This window comes from Oncorhynchus mykiss, chromosome 19 (assembly GCF_057628025.1).
Source record: "Oncorhynchus mykiss isolate SJ-2025 chromosome 19, ASM5762802v1, whole genome shotgun sequence".
Lineage (NCBI taxonomy): Eukaryota > Metazoa > Chordata > Actinopteri > Salmoniformes > Salmonidae > Oncorhynchus > Oncorhynchus mykiss.
The window spans coordinates 63114357-63135012 of record NC_143040.1 but is presented as its reverse complement, the minus strand read 5'-3'; the positions used below and the strand labels follow the sequence as shown (position 1 = coordinate 63135012).

The window sequence follows — 20656 nt, the reverse complement described above, 5'->3', positions numbered from 1 at the left end:
TGTAAAGTATGTAGCGAAATCCAAAGTGTTGGATAGTGCTGTAGTATTATGTAGCAAAACCACAGTGTTGGATTGGGCTACCTGAGGCGGGTTTGTGAAATGAAGAGACTTGGTTTAGACTAATGTACTGTATAGCTACTCTTTCAGCATGATGTGGTGTGGGTTTGTTATGGAATGTTACGGTCCAGAGGTAATTCCCTCCAAAAGTCCCAACAGTGAGATAAAACCAAAGGTCAAGACCTGGCCCCACAATGTAGCATTCACCTAGCGCTAAAGCTGCTTCTCAGACAGCAGGTTTAAGTGGGGGAAAATGACTTAATAAATGAATAATTTCAGGTCGTATACATTACCTGGCTATAGTGTGTAGAGTATGAATGCATGGAATAAATATGTCTTCGGTTTATGAAGTGAGAAATGGACCAATGCAGATGCTCTGTTGTTGTTGCTATTGCTCATTGCTTAGGTGACTCCACTTTAATGGCCATTCACACTCCAGGCATCCCGGCATTATGCAAGTCCAATTTATTGGCCCTCTGAAACTTCTAGTTTTCACCAATAAAAATACTCCAGTCATTAGGTAATCCTGATATACCTCTGTTTAACCCAGATAGAGAGCTTGATGAGGTTAAAGTAGACTCATGCCGAACACAGTTTGTCAGACAGAAAACAGTCTGCCTTGGATATAGAAGATATCTGCTAAATGTTTCTGCTAGCGTCCAAATGAGGCAATTAAAGCATACACTCATAACCTGCAAGGACACTAATGACCAAGCAATCCCAGACAGTCACAAAGTATACCAGGAACTGCAATGAAACTTAACCGCGCCTCATTATTTGGTTTGTAGACTGGCTTCCTACAGTCTTTGTCACCACTGGGATTCTGTGTTGTTACAATCAGACTGGCCCCACAATGTAGCATTCACCTAGCGCTAAAGCTGCTCCTCAGACAGCAGGTTTAAGTGGGGAAATTGACTAAGAAGGTACAGTGATGCCGAAACGTTGGCGATTTACTCAATAAATTACTGGGATTTTATACATCTTTATTTTTATAGTTCATAGTTTATTCGCCGTTAGCACCTCCACACAAAATAATTTTTCTGGGTGTACGCCAGCTCATGTTTATTATTCTACTATCAGACAGTGAAACATCACTTGAAGAGTTAACGAGAGTACGTTAGTGGTACAGTCAAGGCAAGCAGTCAGTGGTTTATAGGTCTACGGTATGTATAGCACACGATCAAAAGTATGTGGCAACCTGCTCGTCGAACATTTCATTCCAAAATCATGGGCATTAATATGGAGTTGGTCCCCTCCTTTGCTTCGATAACAGCCTCCACTCTTCTGGGAAGGCTTTCCACTAGATGTTGGAACATTGCTGTGGGGACTTGTTTCCATTCAACCACAAGAGCGTTAGTGAGGTCACCAGTGGTGTAAAGTACTTAAGTAAAAAATACTTTAAAATACAAATTAAGTAGTTTTTTGGGGTACCTACACTGTACTTAACTATTTATAGGTTTGACTACTTTTACTTCACTACATTCCTAAAGACAATATTTACTTTTTACTCCATACATTTTACCTGACATCCAAAAGTACTTGTTACATTTTGAATGCTTAGCAGGACAGGAACATCAAGACAACACATGGTCATCCCTTCTGCCACTGATCTGGCGGACTCACTAAACACAAATGCATCTTTTGTAAATTATGTCTGAGTGTTGGAGTGTGCCCAGGGCAATCCATACATTTTAAAAACAAGAAAATGGTGCCGCAAGCTTTGCTTAATAGAAGGAATTTAAAATGATTTATACTTTTACTTTTGATACTTAAGTATATTTTAGCAATTCAATTTACTTTTGATACTTAAGTATATTTAGAATCAAGTACTTTTAGACTTTTACTCAAGTAGTTTTTACTGGGTGACTTTTACTTTTACTTGAGTTTCTTTCTATTAAGTTATCTATACTTTTACTCAAGTATGACAATTGAGTACTTTTTCCACCACTGGAGGTCGGGCACTGATGTTGGGCGATTAGGCCTGGCTCGCAGTCGGCGCTCCAATTCATCCCAAACGTCCTAGGTGGGGTTAAGGTCAAGATCTTCCACACTGATCTCGACAAACCATTTCTGTATGGCCCTCGCTTTGTGCTCGGGGGCATTGTTATGCTAAAACAGGAAAGGCCCTTCCCCAAACAAAGTTGGAATCACAGAATTGTCTAGAATATCATTGTATGCTGTAGCGTTAAGATTTCCCTTCACTGGAACTAAGGGGCCTAGTCCGAACCATGAAAAACAGCCCCAGACCATTATTCCTCATCCACCAAACTTTACAGTTGGCATTATGCATTAGGGCAGGTAGTGTTCACCTGGAATCCGGCAAACCCAGATTCGTCCGTCGGACAGCCAGATGGTGAAGTGTGATTCATCACTCCAGAGAATGCGTTTTCACTGCTCCAGAGTCCAATGGCGGCAAGATTTACACCCCTCCAGCCGACACTTGGTCATGGAAACATCATTTTTTTGTTACTAACATGAAGCTCCCGACAAACAGTTATTCTGCTGACGTTGCTACCAGAGGCAGTTTGGAACTCGGTAGTGAGTGTTTGCAACCAAGGACGGACAATATTTCCGCACTATGCGGAAAGTCCAGTTCTGTGAGCTTGTGTGGCCTACCACTTCGTGGCTGAGCCGTTGTTGCTCCTAGACGTTTCCATTTCACAATTACAGCACTTATAGTTGACCGGGACAACTCTAGCAGGGCAGACATTTGTCAAACTGACTTGTTGGAAAGGTGGCATCCTATGATGGTGCCATGTGGACAGTCAGTGAGTTCTTCAGTATGTCCATTATACTGCCAATGTTTCTCCATGGAGATTGCATGGCTGTGTGCTCGGTTTTATACACCTGTCAGCAATGGGTGTAGCTGAAATTGCCGACGCCACTAATTTGAAGGGGTGTCCATATACTTTTGCATATATAGTGTATCTACTACAATCCTTAATTGTTATTGTGATTTTCAGTCTAACTTTAGCTGTTCATGCATTCACAGATTTGATATACATGTACACCTAATGGTAGAACAAAGCTTAGGGTGCAAGAGCTCCATATCCTGATGAGATCCCTCTAGCCGTGTTCAGGTACTGTAGGAGTAAGTTGGTGAATCTTTACTGCTAAATTGACATCGTCACACACAACTAGTGACTTGGATGTAGATCATTCTGGCTGCTTTGTGTTTCTCAGTGACAGAAAAAAGTGACTGAAAAACAACATCCTTCCTCAAAGTATTTAACTGTTGGATCAGTCTTTTCTGCATTTTCCTCTGCAGTTTCCTCTATAGCCTAAGCAGGGGCGGCAGGGTAGCCTAGTGGTTAGAGCATTGGACTAGTAACCGGAAGGTTGCAAGTTCAAACCCCAGAGCTGACAAGGTACAAATCTCTCGTTCTGCCCCTGAACAGGCAGTTAACCCACTAGGCCGTCATTGAAAAAAATAATTTGTTCTTAACTGACTTGCCTAGTTAAATAAAGATAAAATTAAGAGCATATTCTTAGTTGGAGACCTCATGCCAGGTTTTCTATTGACCCTCCTTGGTAACCAGTTGTGTAGGCTGGTGCCCTTTGACCCTCCAGGTCCATTCTGGCTATGTCTGCAATCCAGAGTGTAACTTTAAAGAATTTAACCTCTGCGCACCGAACCCGCGATGATCGCTACATAAATATTAATGTTCATGAAAATACAAGTCTCACATGTTTCGAAAGCCTAGAATCTTGCTAATCCAACTGCGTTGTCAGATTTAAAAAAGGATTTACAGCGAAAGAATACGATGTGATTATCTGAGGCCCATAAAAAACAACTATTTCAACCAGCACAGACGTAATAAAATCACAAACTGCAATAAAATAAATTGTTTATCTTTGACGATCTTCCTCTGTTTCCAATCCCAATGGTCATTGTTACACAATGAATGCTCTTTTGTTTAATAAAATAAATTTTTATAGCCTAACACAAAACATTTTGTGAACCACTTGTGTCGTGAATTCCGTCTCATTCCATTTTCGACTACACATTCGATGTAAATACACACACTAAATGTGACTTTTCCAGTCATATTTGGTTTAATTTCAATCAACTGGTTTGTTTATAACACAACCAAACCTGATGGGTTATTTCACGGGATGTATTGACTGAAAGAAACCGATTTGAAGACAACAAGTAATGACATCATTGTGCACCAATGATATGACCGCTGTTTCGTTGATTGACTGTATTTTAACCCAACGACCACTGATCGTCTTGAAATCTAGCTGGGTAGATAGCCAATGAGCTGAGGTAAACGGCAATATGTAATGTTTATGTGACCAACCCATGTAGTAAACTCCGGCGTAAAGAGGTTCATTCGCCATTGAAGATTCATACCGGAAGGAGCCATGCATGTTACGCACAGCGTTATTTTGGTAAAGCGCATCTTCAGCTGTTTATATATCAATCAGTATGGCGACTAAGTCAGGGAAAGCAAATCTAAGTCTAGATATACAGATGTACATACAATTTTAGAAGAAATTGATTGGGAAAGTGAGACAGAAGATTGTTGGAGGACGATTCATTTAGCGATTCCCAAATGGAGGAATATTTTTTGAATGGAGAGGACATCGTTTTGGACTGGTAAGTTTTTCTCATGCCAATGCCGTTGTTTGAAATTAATAATATAAAATATTATTTGTGAAATGAAATAGCCTGTTGAGGGCAGGGCAGGCCCACAACAATGGCCAAACTGAAATGGAGACAGTAGATACAGCTGGTCTGTTGTATTATAATAAAGACTGTAGATCTAGCTGGTCTCTCATAATATAATAGAGACAGTAGATCTAGCTGAAATGTCATAATATAAATGAGACAGTAGATCTAGCAGGTCTATAATAATATATTCAACCTTATGTTCCCTGTACTCTATATATATCTGTTTATTATACCTGTTGATACAGGGTTCATATGTGAAACTATTCTAACGGAACATTATCTTTCACAGTGACACTGACTCCGAATGGGAGCCCCCAGTGCCAAGGTGTCCATCCCCCACTGAAGCTGGTTCATCCAGCTCCTGCCACAAGTGGTGTTCATCTGCCCAAATTTATTTCTGCAGGCATGTGTTCTTTGCAAAATTAAGTCCCCCATCACCTGTACCACATGCTTGGTGACCGTCTGCTTTACAGCAGAAAGAGACTGCTATGGCACCTGGCATCAGCAGCACAATATTGTGTAGAGGACTGAGGGTCTTCCAAATATTGAAAGTGTTAATTTGTAAATGTATATATTTTTTTTTCATGTTTTTTTCTCAATTTTTTTGGGGGGGGGGTGTGTTAGAATACCATTTTGGTATTTTGTATATAGTTATTCCATTCAAAATGTATAACTTCACCAATTTGGCCACTTGGGTACATTTGGGCTACTTGTGTGGGACACCTGGGTGACTTCATGATAAATGTCATGTAGCACACTCATTTAGGAAGTTATCATTCTGAAACTTTGCACAAGTACTGTTGCCCTCTTATGTTTTTCACTGAAATTGTCCCCATCATCCTATCTGAATGTTTGTCTTGTCTTGTTCATTTTAAAGATGATGATACAACAATACAAATGAAAAAACATATGTTTTTTTCATTGTGTTATCTAAACCAGATCTATTGTGTTATATTCTCCTACATTCAATTCACATTTACACAAACGTCAGAGTGTTTTCTTTCAAATGAAACCAAGAATATGCATATCCTTGGTCCTGGGCCTGAGCTACAGGCAGTTTGTATAGACTGGCCAACTGACAAATCTACATGAGAAACAAGTTATCACAATTTTTTTTGGTGAACTACTACACTTGTCTTTCGATTTCAGAGGAGACATGCGGTCATATCTCAAAAAGTGAAGGAGATAAATGGTGACAAAGCTCTTAAGTCACTAAAAGTGCGTCTTCATGGTAAATTTACAAGAGTGATGGTTCCTCGAGTCAGGAAAAAAAGACTTATGATCTGTGTTGTTGCCGAATGTAGTGGGTTTCTAATGGCTTTGATGGCTAAAACACATGTTAGAACAAAGCGTCTGTTGCAGGTTCAGGCTTGGTCAGTGTGACCACGGCACACATGGTACTTCTCTCTCCCATGTGTCCTACAGCTCATTTTCCGTGCAGCACTGGGTTGATTCCCAATACTTTTACATGGCTCCCTTGTCATTGTCTCCTTTCCTTGCTTTCCTTCCTCTCCTCTTGTGCTCATTTTCATCAGCGGCCCACTGGCCACACACTGGTTAAATCAGTGTTGTTTCAATGTAATTTCAATGAAATTACATCAAACCAATGTGGAATAGACGTTGAGTTGACATCTGTGCCCAGTGGGTGGGCTGTCTCTGGCTGGCTCCTAACATGTTTGTATGGTTGACTTTTCCCTTGTCTTTTTTCCTTTCTTTGCTTTCCTTCCTTCCCTTCCTCTTTGTTAGGTGAAAGGGATTGACAGGTGTCCAATGTTTTCAAAACTTTTCAGATCATTGGTGGTGAAAGGGAATGTAGGGAAGAAGTTGAGTAAAGGAAAGTGAAATCTACAGGGACGACGTAGTGTTAGTGTTTTCGGCTTGGCTAGCTTAGACTAGTGTCTCTTCCTCTGCAGATGCAGTTGTGCTGCCGTGTGTGTGTGTTTGTTTGTGTGTGTGTGTGTGTGTGTGTGTGTGTGTGTGTGTGTGTGTGTGTGTGTGTGTGTGTGTGTGTGTGTGTGTGTGTGTGTGTGTGTGTGTGTGTGTGTGTGTGTAAGTGTGTGTAAGTGTGTGTGCGTGTGTGTGTGTGTGTGCCTGTGTGTGTGCCTGTGCGTGCCTGTGTGTCCATGCATGACACACAGGCACAGAATGCCCCTCTCCTCACAGGTGTGATTACTACCTCTAAGAGTTTAGAGCTTGAGGTAGTCACCTAAGACACGTACTTGGGAGTATGACTAGACGGTACACTGTCCTTCTCTCAGCACATATCAAAGCTGCAGGCTAAAGTTACATCTACACTTGGTTTCCTCTATCGTAATTGCTCCTCTTTCACGCCAGCTGCCAAACTAACCCTGATTCAGATGACCATCCTACCCATGCTAGATTACGGAGACATCATTTATAGATTGGCAGGTAAGGTTGCTCTCGAGTGGCTAGATGTTCTTTACCATTCGGCCATTAGATTTGCCACCAACGTTCCTTATAGGACACATCACTGCACTCTACACTCCTCTGTAAACTGGTCATCTCTGTATACCCGTCGCAAGACCATGTTGTGTTGCTACCATGTTGTTGTCATGTTGTGTTGCTACCATGCTGTGTTGTCATGTGTGGCTGCTGTGCTATGTTGTTTCCTTAGGTCTCTCTTTATGTAGTATTGTGGTGTCTCTCTTGTTGTGATGTGTTTTTTGTCCTATATTCTTTTTTAAATCCCAGCTCCCGTCACCACAGGAGGCATTTTGTCTTTTGGCAGGCCGTCATTGTAAATAAGAATTTGTTCTTAACTGACTTGCCTAGTGAAATAAAGGTTAAATAAAGAAAGAAAATTAGTGTGTGTGTGTGTGTGTGTGTGTGCCTGTGTGTCTGTGCATGAGTGTGTGTGTCTGTGTGTGTGTGAGTGTCTGTGCATGCCTGTGTGTCTGTTCATGTGTGTGTGTGTGTGTGTGTGTGTGTGTGTGTGTGTGTGTGTGTGTGTGTTTGCGGGCCTGGGAGAGCAGGATTTTAAAAGGCTCTGATGTGTCCTGGGCATCCTCAGCTCCACAAGACTCAAAGATGAAGAAGTTGCCGAGTTGCTCACTCTGAACTTCCTGCCAGTTTGTCTCTCACCGGTTCCCCCTCAAGGGAAGGCAGTCCTAACCCCCCTCCCCCTCCACCCTCCCACTCTTTTTTTCTATCTCTCTACCACAGGGGTTTCCAACCATAAAAAAATTGGTGACATCACAATGTAAAAAAAAATGTAATCAATGTTTACTTTTTTAATTGGTGCTATGACAGTCTATTACAAATCAGTCAGACATAACTTTGGACAGTATTTCAATCTGAAGGAAGTATGGTTTGAAGTGAATTAATCAGAAAGGTATTAGGAAGTTCAGACAATCATTTTGTATGAGACTCCCCCGAGTCTGATTCATTGCCTTGTCCTTTCCACTCTTTTCTAATGAGGCTTGTAGAGGGAAACAGACGTGTTCCTGAGAGTCCTATCTTTCAGCGATGGGGTCAAAGTATTTTGTAGCTTAAACCGTTCAAAAGATAGAGCCACATTTGTTGGAAGAAAACATTAACCGGTCTGTTTATTACAACCACATCTAGTGACGTAACCCCTGTTCAATGAACCAAGCAAATATTTTAAAATTGTATTTACGATTTTCTCTCGCGAACCTATTTTCAAACTATGTGACCCCACATGGAGTCACGACCCCAAGTTTGGGAAACACTGCTCTACCCTCTACCTTCCAAGACAAGACCTCTGCTCACTCTTAGGGAGAAAGCGCCAGGCAACAGGCCTGACTCAGAACAAATGAGAACTCAGACTTGATCAATGTCCACAGTTTGTTTCTGTCTGCTAATGCAGGATGGCTGTCAGAGGTTGCTCTCAGGGAATGGCGAGAGATGACGTTGGGGCCCAGTATGCCTTTGATCTTCTAACTAATGGGAATGGTTAACATTGTTTTTGTCTGGGTGGATTCAAGATAGCCATGTCAAACAGGATTTTTCTGGAGGAAGGGCACGTTTTTGCTATCTTCCAACACTTAGGCTGTACAGGCTGCAAATGAGTGTGCAAGCAGCAGAGGGTTGTTGTGTTAGTGGCAAGACGCATGGCCACTTTGGCAGCTTATCTGTGATCGATGTTGGAGTTTCTAATCCCTCGTGCACTTACAAAGCAAATAGCTCAGTGCAGGACTTAATGTACACACACAGCAACAGGCAAGAGAACAGCACCACTACCAATTCAGTCAACTGTTTCATGGAAAAAAAGAGAGAGAGAGCGAGAGAGAAAGAGAAAGAGAGAGAAAAAGTCCTTGCGGCACTTAAAAACAGATAATGGCACCATTGGCTGCTGTTTTACCGATTCCTGACCAACTGTGCTATTTTGTTTTTTGTTTTTTCACATTGTAACTAATTTTGTACATCATGTTGCTGCTACCTTCACTTATGACCGAAAATAGCTTCTGGACATCAGAACAGAGATTACTCACCTCGAACTGGACAAAGATTTTTTCTTTAATGAGCCCGATGTGAAGGATATACTGCTTTGTCGAGACAAGCCCCAAAACCCCATCATCCACGTGAAGAAAAGATGGAGAAAAAGGGTGAGGAGGGCAGGGTACCTTGTAAGAATTTGCCGACGAGTAGGTAAACCACCACTACCCTCCGTATTATTGGCCAATGTGCAATCATTGGAAAAGTAACTGGATGATCTATGATTAAGACTATCCTACCAATGGGACATTAAAAACTGTAATATCTTATGTTTCACTGAGACAAGGCTAAACGACGACACACATAATATAGAGCAGGGTGGCTTGTCAGTGCATCGGCAGGACAGAGCAACTATGTCTGGTAAGACGAGGGGTGGGGGTGTGTGTCCATTTGTCGATAACTGCTGGGGCGCGATGTCTAATATTAAAGAAGTCTCGAGGTATTGCTAGCCTGAGGTTGAATACCTCATGATAAGCTTTAGACCACACTATCTACCAAGAGAGTTATCATCTATATTATTCTATTTACCACCACATCTATTTACCACCACAAGCCGGTGCTGGCACTGAGACCTCATTCAACGAGCTGTATAAGGCCATAAGCAAACAAGAAAATGCTCATCCAGCAGCGACGCTCCTAGTGGTTGGGGACTTTCATTTCTACCAGCATGTCACATGTGCAACCAGGGGAAGAAAATACTCTAGACCATCTTTACTCCATACACAGAGACACATACAAAGCTCTCCCTCAATCTCCATTTTGCAAATCTGACCATAATTATATCCTTCGTATTCCTGCTTACAAGCAAAAATTAAAGCAGGAAGTACCAGTGGCTTGCTCAATACGCAAGTGGTCAGATGACGTGGATGCTACGCTACAGGACTGTTTTGCTAGCACAGACTGGAATTCACAGACTGGATTCCAGCGCAGACTGGATTCCTCCAATGGCATTGAGGAGTATACCACCTCAGTCACCGGCTTCATCAGTAAGTGCATCGGCAACATCATCCCCACAGTGACCGTCAGCCCCACAGTACATGTACATATCCCAACCTGAAGCCATGGATTACAGGCAACATCCACACCAAACTAAAGGGTAGAGCTGCCGCATTCAAGGAGCGTGACACGAATCCAGGCGCTTATAAGAAATCCCGCTATGCCCTCAGAGGAACCATCAAATAGACAAAGCGTCAATGCAGGAAAAAGCTGTACCTACATGTTCAACCTCTCCCCGACCGAGTCTGTAATACCTACATGTTCAACCTCTCCCCGAACCGAGTCTGTAATACCTACATGTTCAACCTCTCCCTGACCGAGTCTGTAATACCTACATGTTCAACCTCTCCCTGACCGATTCTGTAATACCTACATGTTCAACCTCTCCCCGACCGAGTCTGTATTATGTGAGAATGCTGTTCATTGACTACAGCTCAACGTTCAGGTGGTAAGGATAGTCAACAACATATCTGCCATGCTGATCCTCAACACTTAGTCCCCTCCTGTACTCCCTGTTCACCCACGACTGTGTGGACAAGCACGACTCCATCACCATCATTAATTTAGCTGAAGACACAACAGTGGTAATCCTGATTACCGACAACAGTGAGACAGCCTATAGGGAGGAGGTCAGAGACATGGCAGTCTGGTGCCAGGACAACATACTCTAACCTCAATGTGAGCAAGACAAAGGGGATGATCGTGGACTATAGGAAAAGGAGGGCCGAACAGGCCCACATTGACATTGACAGGGCTGAAGGAGAGTTTCAAGTTCCTTGGTGTCCACATCACCAACAAACTACCATGGTCCAAACACACCAAGACAGTTGTGAAGAGGGCACTATAACACCTTTTCCCCCTCAGGAGACTAAAAAGATTTGTCATGGATCCCAAGATCCTCAAAATGTTATACAGCTGCACCATCGAGAGCATCCTGACCGATTGCATTACCACCTGCTATGGCAACTGCTCGGTATCTGACCGTAAGGCGCTACAGAGGGTAGTGCGTACGGCCTAGTACATCACTGTGGCCAAACTTCCTGACATCCAGGACCTATATACTAGCGGTGGCAGAGGAAGGCCCAAAACATTGTCAAAGACTCCAGTCACCCAAATCATAGACTGTTCTCTCTGCTACTGCATGTCAAGCAGTACCGGAGCACCAAGTCTAGGACCAAAAGGCTCCTTAACAGCTTCTACCCCCAAGCCGTAAGACTGCTGAGCAATTAATCAAATGGCCACCTGGACAATTTACATACATGTTTTTGTTTTTACACTGCTGCTACTCGCTGTTTATTATCAATGCATAGTCATTTTTCAAATTACCTTGACTAAGCTGTACCACCGCACATTGGTACCCCCTGTATATAGCCTCTTTATTGTTATGTAATTTTATTGTTATGACTTTTTGATTTTATTCGATTTTTTGCTTTAGTTTATTTAGTAAATATTTTCTTAACTCTATTTCTTGAGCTGCATTGTTGGTTAAGGTTTTGTAAGCATTTCACGGTGAGGTCTACACCTGTTGTATTCGGCGCATGTGACAAAGTGAAATTTGAATTGATTTTTTATTTTAACCGTGTTATGGGGCATGCTTTTTAACCCTAAAAACATCATATTGAATTTAGGTCAGCCAACTATACCCCAGTAAGTCAGATAAATACTAAAAATGAAATGTTCAGAATGTTGCAGGTAGAAATGTAATGAATAGAGCTGACAGAAAATCTTACACTACATGTGGACATCTGCTCCTCAAAACATCTCACTCCAAAATTATGGACATTAATATGGGAGTTAGTTGCCCCTTTGCTGCTATAACAGCCGCCACTCTTCTGTGAAAGGTTTCTATGAGATGTTTGAACATTGTTGTGGGGACTTGCTTCCATTCAGCCACAAGAGCATTAGCAAGGTCGGGCACTGATGTTGGGTGATTATGCCTAGATTGATTGACCAGAATGTCATTGTATGCTGTAGCTTTAAGGTTTCTCTTCACTGGAACGAAGGGACCTAGCCCGAACCATGAAAAACAGCCCCATACCATTTTTCCTCCTCCACCAAACTTTGCAGTTGGCGCTATGCATTTGGGCAGATAGCATTCTCCACCAAACCCAGATTTGTGAAGTGTGATTCCACTGCTCCAGAGTCTAATGTCGGCAAGTTTTACACCACTCCAGCCGACGCTTGGCATTGCACATGGTGATTTTCGGCTTGTGTACGGCTGCTCAGCCATGGCAACCCATTTCATAAAGCTCTTGACGAAATGTTATTGTGCTGACATTGCTACCCGAGGCAGTTTGGAATTCATTCCGTAGTGAGTGATTTATTTATTTATTTTTTTACATGTTACGTGCTTCATTCAGTCTCCCGAGTGGCGCAGCGATCTAAGGCACTGCATCTCAGTACAAGATGTGTAACTGTAGTACCTGGTTCAAATCCAGGCTGTATCACATCTGGCTGTGATTGGGAGTCCCATAGGGTGGTGCACAATTGGCCCACTGTTGTCTGGATTTGGCTGGAGTAGGCTGTCATTGTAAATAAGAATTTGTTCTTAACTGACTGCCTAGTTAAAAAAAAAAGTTTTTATATATACAAAGATTCTGCACACGGCAGTCCCCTTCTGAGAGCTTTTTGTGGCCTACCACTTCACGGCTGAGCCGTTCTACTCCTAGACGTTTCCACTTCACAATAAAAGCACTTACAGTTGACCGGGACAGCTCTAGTGCAGCAGAAATTTGACGAACTGACTTGTTGGAAAGGTGCCATCCTATGACGGTGCCACGTTGAAAGTCACTGAGCTCTTCAGTAAGGCCATTCTACTGCCAATGTTTGTCCATGGAGATTGCATGGCTGTGTGCTCGGTTGTATACATCTGTCATCAACGGGTGTGGCTGAAATAGACGAATCCACTCATTTGAAGGGGTGTCCATAAACTTTTGTATATACAGTGTATATGCTACACATTACCTTTTGATCTTAACATTTTGTAGCGTTGCACCCTGCCGAACAGATCCCTGTTTTCCAAAAAGGCCCCTCTGTTTGCATTCATTTGCCTTTCACTACATGCCTGCTACAGCTGTTGTGGTTGGTGCACTACTTTTGGCACAGACTTCCTCTGTAGGTTTGACTTTGCCACTGGCGATCTACAGGCATGAAAGCGAATGCACCTGTGATATATACCGCCTGCTATTACCACTCAATGAATCAATTAATTAAGTCTTCCTTAAAACATTTACGCCACTGGTTGCCCTGCTGATCCCAGCGTGGGGAGATGGACTGCAGGTGCTTCCTGTAGATGGAAAAAAATACTGTTTAAAAGAGGATATTAATAGGTTCCTCTCTTCCTCTCCTCCGCCCTGCATCCCTTCTTTTTTTCACTGCTTCTGGATGATACTTCCCTCCCCAACCCCTCGATGCTCACGGACTAAAAGAAGCCACACTGGGGCATTCCCATGTTATGTAGTACGCAGCTGGTGTGAGAGATCGGTGTGAGCCCCATGGAAAAACAAATAGCTCAAGTTATTTCTCAATAGTGGAGAGACAGCTGACGGGGACGTGTCCAAACAATCTCGCCTGTGCAGGGCATTCCGCCTCCTCATGACACACACACACACACGCACGCACGCACGCACGCACACACACACACACACACACACACACACACACACACACACACACACACACTCACAGATCATCGCTGGCAGGGTGTGGGGGTGACATTCCGCCCTCTCTGCCAGCATGCCAGGGCTCTCAGGTATTACACACAAACATATACCCCACACCCATACAAACACAGAAGGCTTGATTAGAAAGCCTGTGTGTGGTTGACAAGTTTCACGGCGTTCATATTTTGCCTCTGGCGTGGCGGCGGTAATTATTCCGCAATTGTCCTGTGCGCTCAACACTCACATCCAATCAGCATCCAGAACAAGCTGTGCAGCTGGTTGCCCACGCCTCTGGAACCTCCAAACCTCTATACAGCACAGACTGAAGGGGGGCATTATGGGGCAGGAGACACCAGCTAGCACGGGCATAAAAAGAGTCAAGAATGACAAGAATGCGGTGTATTTCACTGTATTTATAGCCCTCGTGTTCAGTAGGCATTTGGGGCCCGATCCTATCACTCATTGCATTATGCTTTGAGAAATGTTGTTGTGGATTGAAATAACGTTGAGATTACGTTGATACACACTATTTGAACAAGGGAGCTGTGTGGTGCTCCAGCCATGCATGTAGCCTGATGATTATATGGAAGGATAAGGATAGGGTGATATTGTATGTAGTGAGTGTATGTATACTGGTGACTTACTGGTGTGTGTGTTTGTGTGTCTCTTTAAGATCTGTCTGATGGCGAGAAAAATGTCTCTGGATATTTCTGTCAAATTCCGTTTTGGCTTAATTCAGCCCTTATGCCGTATGTTCAATGTAATGTGTTTGCTTTATTATTGAAGCTCAAACATTTTCTCCAAAATGGTCTTTTCCCAAGAGACAGTATCTTCCTCTTAGTGAGTTGAACCTGACTGTGGGAGGGTTTCACAACGCCACCCTTCATGTTGTTGTCTGTTCTGAACATCAGTGACTCACATCTCACATGTTACATGCAAGCTCTGTCTGACATGTTCACACTAAACCGGGTCAATGTAGCCTAAGGAAAAACCCATTAACCTTTTACCATTTACCATGGTATCGCACAAACCATTTACCATGGTATCGCACAAACCATTTACCATGGTATCACACAAACCATTTACCATGGTATCACACAAACCATTTACCATGGTATCACACAAACCGTTTATCATGGTATCACACAAACTGTTTACCATGGTATCACACAAACCATTTACCATGGTATCACACAAACCATTTACCATGGTATCACACAAACTGTTTACCATGGTATCACACAAACCATTTACCATGGTATCACACAAATAATTTACCCTGGTATCACACACATCATTTACCATGGCATCACACAAACCATTTACCATGGTATCGCACAAACCATTTATCATGGTATCACACAAACTATTTACCATGGTATCGCACAAACCATTTATCATGGTATCACACAAACTGTTTACCATGGTATCACACAAACCATTTACCATGGTATCACACAAACCGTTTATCATGGTATCACACAAACTGTTTACCATGGTATCACACAAACCATTTACCATGGTATCACACAAACCATTTACCATGGTATCACACAAACTGTTTACCATGGTATCACACAAACCATTTACCATGGTATCACACAAATAATTTACCCTGGTATCACACACATCATTTACCATGGCATCACACAAACCATTTACCATGGTATCACACAAATAATTTATCTTGGTATGACAGAAACTATTTTCCATGGTATCACACAAACCATTTACCATGGCATCACACAAACCATTTACCATGGCATCACACAAACCATTTACCATGGCATCACACAAACCATTTACCATGGCATCACACAAACCATTTACCATGGTATCACACAAACTATGTACCATGGTATGACACGAGCTCGTTGTATAATGTCTGAAACATCTTGAGTAAATCAGAGGAGGGTTAATGCTTTGGAGAGCAGGCCCAGGAATTTTATCAGAAAGAGTCATTTATACCCCATGCCGATTTAAATTAATGATTCATTAAATCCCCCTTGGATTGGGGAGAACAGAACCTCTTGAAGTTTGAAGGTTGCTCTGCCTGGATATTTCTGCAGTGACCTCTCTGAAAGGCTGCCAAGAATGACAGAAATCCTAGTTGTGTGCACCTGCGTTTTCCTCTCTCTCTCTCTCTCTCTCTCTCTCTCTCTCTCCCTCTCTCTCCTTCTCTCTCACACACTTTCTTACTCTCTCTCACTTTCTCTCTCAATTTTCAATTAAATTCAAAGGGCTTTATTGGCATGGTAAACATACTGTATGTTAACATTGCCAAAGCAAGTGGAAAATACAGTAAACATAAGTCAAATAAACTAGGGAAATAGACAATCAGAAATTAACAGTAAACATTTCACTCACACACGTTTTAAAATAATATAGACATTTCAAATCAAATCAAATTGTATTTGTCACATACACATGGTTAGCAGATGTTAATGCGAGTGTAGCGAAATGCTTGTGCTTCTAGTTCCGACAATGCAGTAATAACCAACAAGTAATCTAACTAACAATTCCAAAACTACTGTCTTGTACACTGTGTAAGGGGATAAAGAATATGTACATAAGGATATATGAATGAGTGATGGTACAGAGCAGCATAGGCAAGATACAGTAGATGGTATTGAGTACAGTATATACATATGAGATGAGTATGTAAACAAAGTGGCATAGTTAAAGTGGCTAGTGATATAAGGATACAGTCGATGATATAGAGTACAGTATATACGTATGCATATGAGATGAATAATGTAGGGTAAGTAACATTATATAAGGTAGCATTGTTTAAAGTGGCTAGTGATATATTTACATCATTTCCCATCAATTCCCATTATTAAAGTGGCTGGAGTTGAGTCAGTGTCAGTGTGTTGGCAGCAGCCACTCAATGTTAGTGGTGGCTGTTTAACAGTCTGATGGCTGTTATCATATCATATGTATAATGTTGTAACAATGTGCAAGTAGTTGAAATACAAAATAAACAATAAATAAACAGATATACTGTACATAGGTTGTATTTATAATGTTGTTTGTGTTCTACTGGTTGCACTGTGATATTTCACCTAACAGATATGGGAGTTTATCAAGATTGTATTTTATTTTTTTAATTCTTCGTGGGTCTGTGTCTGAGGAAAATACTGTGCCTTGAGAAAGTATTCACAACCCTTGACATTTTCCACATTTGGTTGTTTTAAAGGCTGAATTTAAAATAGATTACATTGAGAGAAAAAAATGGTACTGGCCTGCACACAATACCACATGATGTCAATGTGGAATTATGTTTTTTATTTTTTTATTTTACATTTGTCTCGTTTATAAAAATGAAAAGCTGAAGTGTCTTGACTCAATATCTACCCTTTTTTTTATGGCAAGCCTAAATAATTTCAGGAGTAAAAATCTGATTAACAAGTCACATTATAAATTGCATAGACTCTGTGTGCAATAATAGTGTTTAACTTTATTTTTGAATGACTACCTCATCTCTGTACCCAACACATACAATTGTATGTAAGGTCCTTCAGTCGAGCAGGGAATTTAAAACACAGCTTCAACCACACAGTTCAGGGAGGTTTTCCAATGACTCGCAAAGAATGGCACCTATTGGTAGATCATTATAAATAACATTCAATATCCCTTTGAGGATAGTGAAGTTATTAATTACACTTTGGATGGTGTATCAATACACCCAGTCACTACAAAGATACAGGCGTCCTTCCTAACTCAGTTGCCAGAGAGGAAGGAAACCGCTCAGGGATTTCACTACAAAGCCAATGATGACTTTAAAACAGTTACAGAGTTTAATGGCTGTGATAGGAGAAAACTGAGGATGGATCAACAACATTGTAGTTAGTCCACAATATTTACCTAAGTGACAGAGTGAAAAGAAGGAAGCCTATACAGAAAAATAATATTACAAAACATGCATCCTGTTTGTAACAACGCACAAAATTAATACTGCAAAACATGTGGCAAAGCAATTTACTTTTTGTCCTAAATACAAAGTGTTACGTTTGGGGCAAATCCAATACAACACATTACTGAGTACCACTCTCTGTATTTTCAAGCATAGTGGTGTCTGTATCATGTTAAGCATATGCTTGTCATTGTTAAGGACTGGGGAGTTTATCAGGATAAAAAATTTACGGAATTGAGCTAAGCATAGGCAAAATCCTAGAGGAAAACCTGGTTCATTCTGCTTTCCACCAGAACCTGGGATATGAATTCATCTTTCAGCAGGACGATAACCTAAAACAAGGCCAAATCTGCGCTGGAGTTGCTTACCAAGAAGACAATGAATGTTCCTGAGTTTCCGAGTCACAGTTTTGACTTAAAATCTTGAAAATCTATGGCAAGACCTGAAAATGGTTGTCTATCAATGATCAACAACCAGTTTGACAGAGCTTTAAGTTAGAAAATAATAATATGGGCAAATGTTACACAATCCATGTGTTAGATGTCAGGTGGCAGCTCTTAGAGACATACCCAGAATGACTTACAGCTGTAATCGCTGTCAAAGGTGTTTCAACAAGCATTAACTCAGGGGTGTGAATACTTATTTAAATGAGATATACTGATGAGATGTATTTGACCTTATTTAATTTTCAGTAAGTTGTGTGTAGATGGGTGAGAGAAAAAAAGTAATTTAATAAATGTTAAATTCACACTGTAACACAACTATACGTGGAAAAAGACCAGGGGTATGAATACTTTCTGGTCATACATTTGGCGGGAGGTTAGGAAGTGCAGCTTGGTTACCAAGTCATTTTGTGGGCAGTGTGTACATAGCCTGTCTTCTTTTGAGCCCCCAGGTCTGCCTACGGCGACATCTCTCGATAGCCATGCTCACTGAAGGCCATGCTCACTGAGCCTGTACATAGCCAAAGCTTTTCTTAATTTTGGGTCAGTCAGAGTGGTCAGGTATTCTGCTACTGTAATTTCCAGGGCCGGCTAAATGCATAAAGCTCCATGAGGACACCTAGGGCCTCAGTCTGGGTCTCAACTTACTGCTGAGCGTTAGAATTGTTCTATCTTCTATCTGCCCCATGGCAAAATGAGTTGAACTGCATGAAATGTCTTCTATAATTTCTAAATGTTATCTCCGCCCCATGGCAAAATATGTAGAACCGTAGAAAACTTGCTTTAAAACTGCAACATGTTTTATAATTTATTTGGAGGTCTTGGTCTCAAAACATGCTGCTGAGATCTAGAATAGTGGAATACACAAGGTGCAAGTTCAACATTAGGTGGTGCATCAGCAATATTTGTCTTCTTATGTCAGTCACTGCCAGTCACTGAATTAGCCATGTCAGCTAACAATTTTTAGAGTGTTAGACAAGCCGGCTATTTTAGGTAGTTAGATTAGCCAGTTATCTAAACTTGTAGTAATCATGTCTGAATACTGACGGTCATGTAGGAGACGTGCCCAAGGGCCCTGACATCCAGAGGGCCCCCATTGATTTTGTTAGTCACTCATTAACTTAGCATAAGTCATGGCAAAATATGTAAAAAAAAAAAAAAATAGTTTCTTTCTTTAAGGTCAAATATCATCTCTCTCTCTCTCTCTCTCTCTCTCTCTCTCTTTCTCTCTCTGTCTCTCGCTCTCTCTCTCTTGCTTTCTCACTCTCACTCGCTCATTCTCTCGTATTTCTGGTATTAACACTGCCCTCTACAGGAGTGTTGGACAACTGCTGCTACCGGATAGTTGTCTAGTACACTGCTTGTAGGCATGAAGAGATGCAGGGCAGAATGTCTACATTCTCTTATCTCCACTTTTTAAGTCAATCGCAAACTTGTACTCTTTTAAAGTTTACGGAAATGTATTGGTGTTGTGTATACATGTAGGTAGTAAACTTATAAAATGCTTATAAAATATCACCTGGTCGGTGATATAGTTATACTGTTATTGTTGTTAAATTACAGTTTTTTTGTATGTGGTACATTTTCACAACTCTTACTATAAAACTCTAAACAGATCATCAAAAAAACATTTGTTTTAAAACTATTTTCAGTTGACTAATTACGACACACAAAATCATAACGTCACCTTTTGACCAACTTTAATCAGTGTTTCATGCAGACAAATGCCAAGGGGGATGAATACTTTTGCAAGGCACTGTACCACCGTACTTCAGGCAATGGATGAGACATGCCAGAAGGTTTTTCCCCAGGTACAGTAAGCCCACCTTGCCTCCCTGTGTTGCTGTAATCCACACTAAATGACCAAAAGTATGTGGACACCTGCTCGTCGAAGATCTCATTCCAAAATCATGGGCATTAATATGAAGTAGGTTCCCCCTTTGCTGTTATAACAGCCTCCACTATTCTGGGAAAGCTTTCCACAAGATGTTGGAACATTGCTGCTGGGACTTGCTTCCATTCAGCCACAAGAGCATTAGTGAGGTCGGGCTCTGATGTAGGGTGATTAGGCCTGGCAAGCAGTCGGCGTTCCAATTCATCCCAGAGGTGTTCAATGGAGTTGAGATCAGGTCTCTGTGCAGGGTAGTAAAGATCTTCGACACCGATCTTGACAAACCATTTCTGAATGGGCCTCCCTTTGTGCATGGGGGCATTGTCATGCTATAACAGGAAAGGGCCTTCCCTGAACTGTTACCAAAAAGTTGGAAGCACAGCATTTTCTAAAATGTCATTGTATGCTGTAGCATTAAGATTTTCCTTAACTGTAACTAAGGAGCCTAGACCGAACCATGAAAAACAGCCCCAGACCATTATTCCTCCTCCACCAAACCTTTCAGTTGGCACTGTTAGCGTTCTCCTGGCATCCGCA

General features: G+C 41.6%; 1 long non-coding RNA gene across 1 annotated transcript in view; it reads left to right on the top strand.

Moving 5' to 3' along the window:
* LOC149975260 (uncharacterized) overlaps window positions 1–20656 on the top strand; it is a 68996-nt gene that overhangs the window by 36104 nt on the left and 12236 nt on the right. The gene's annotated exons all lie outside the window — the stretch shown is intronic.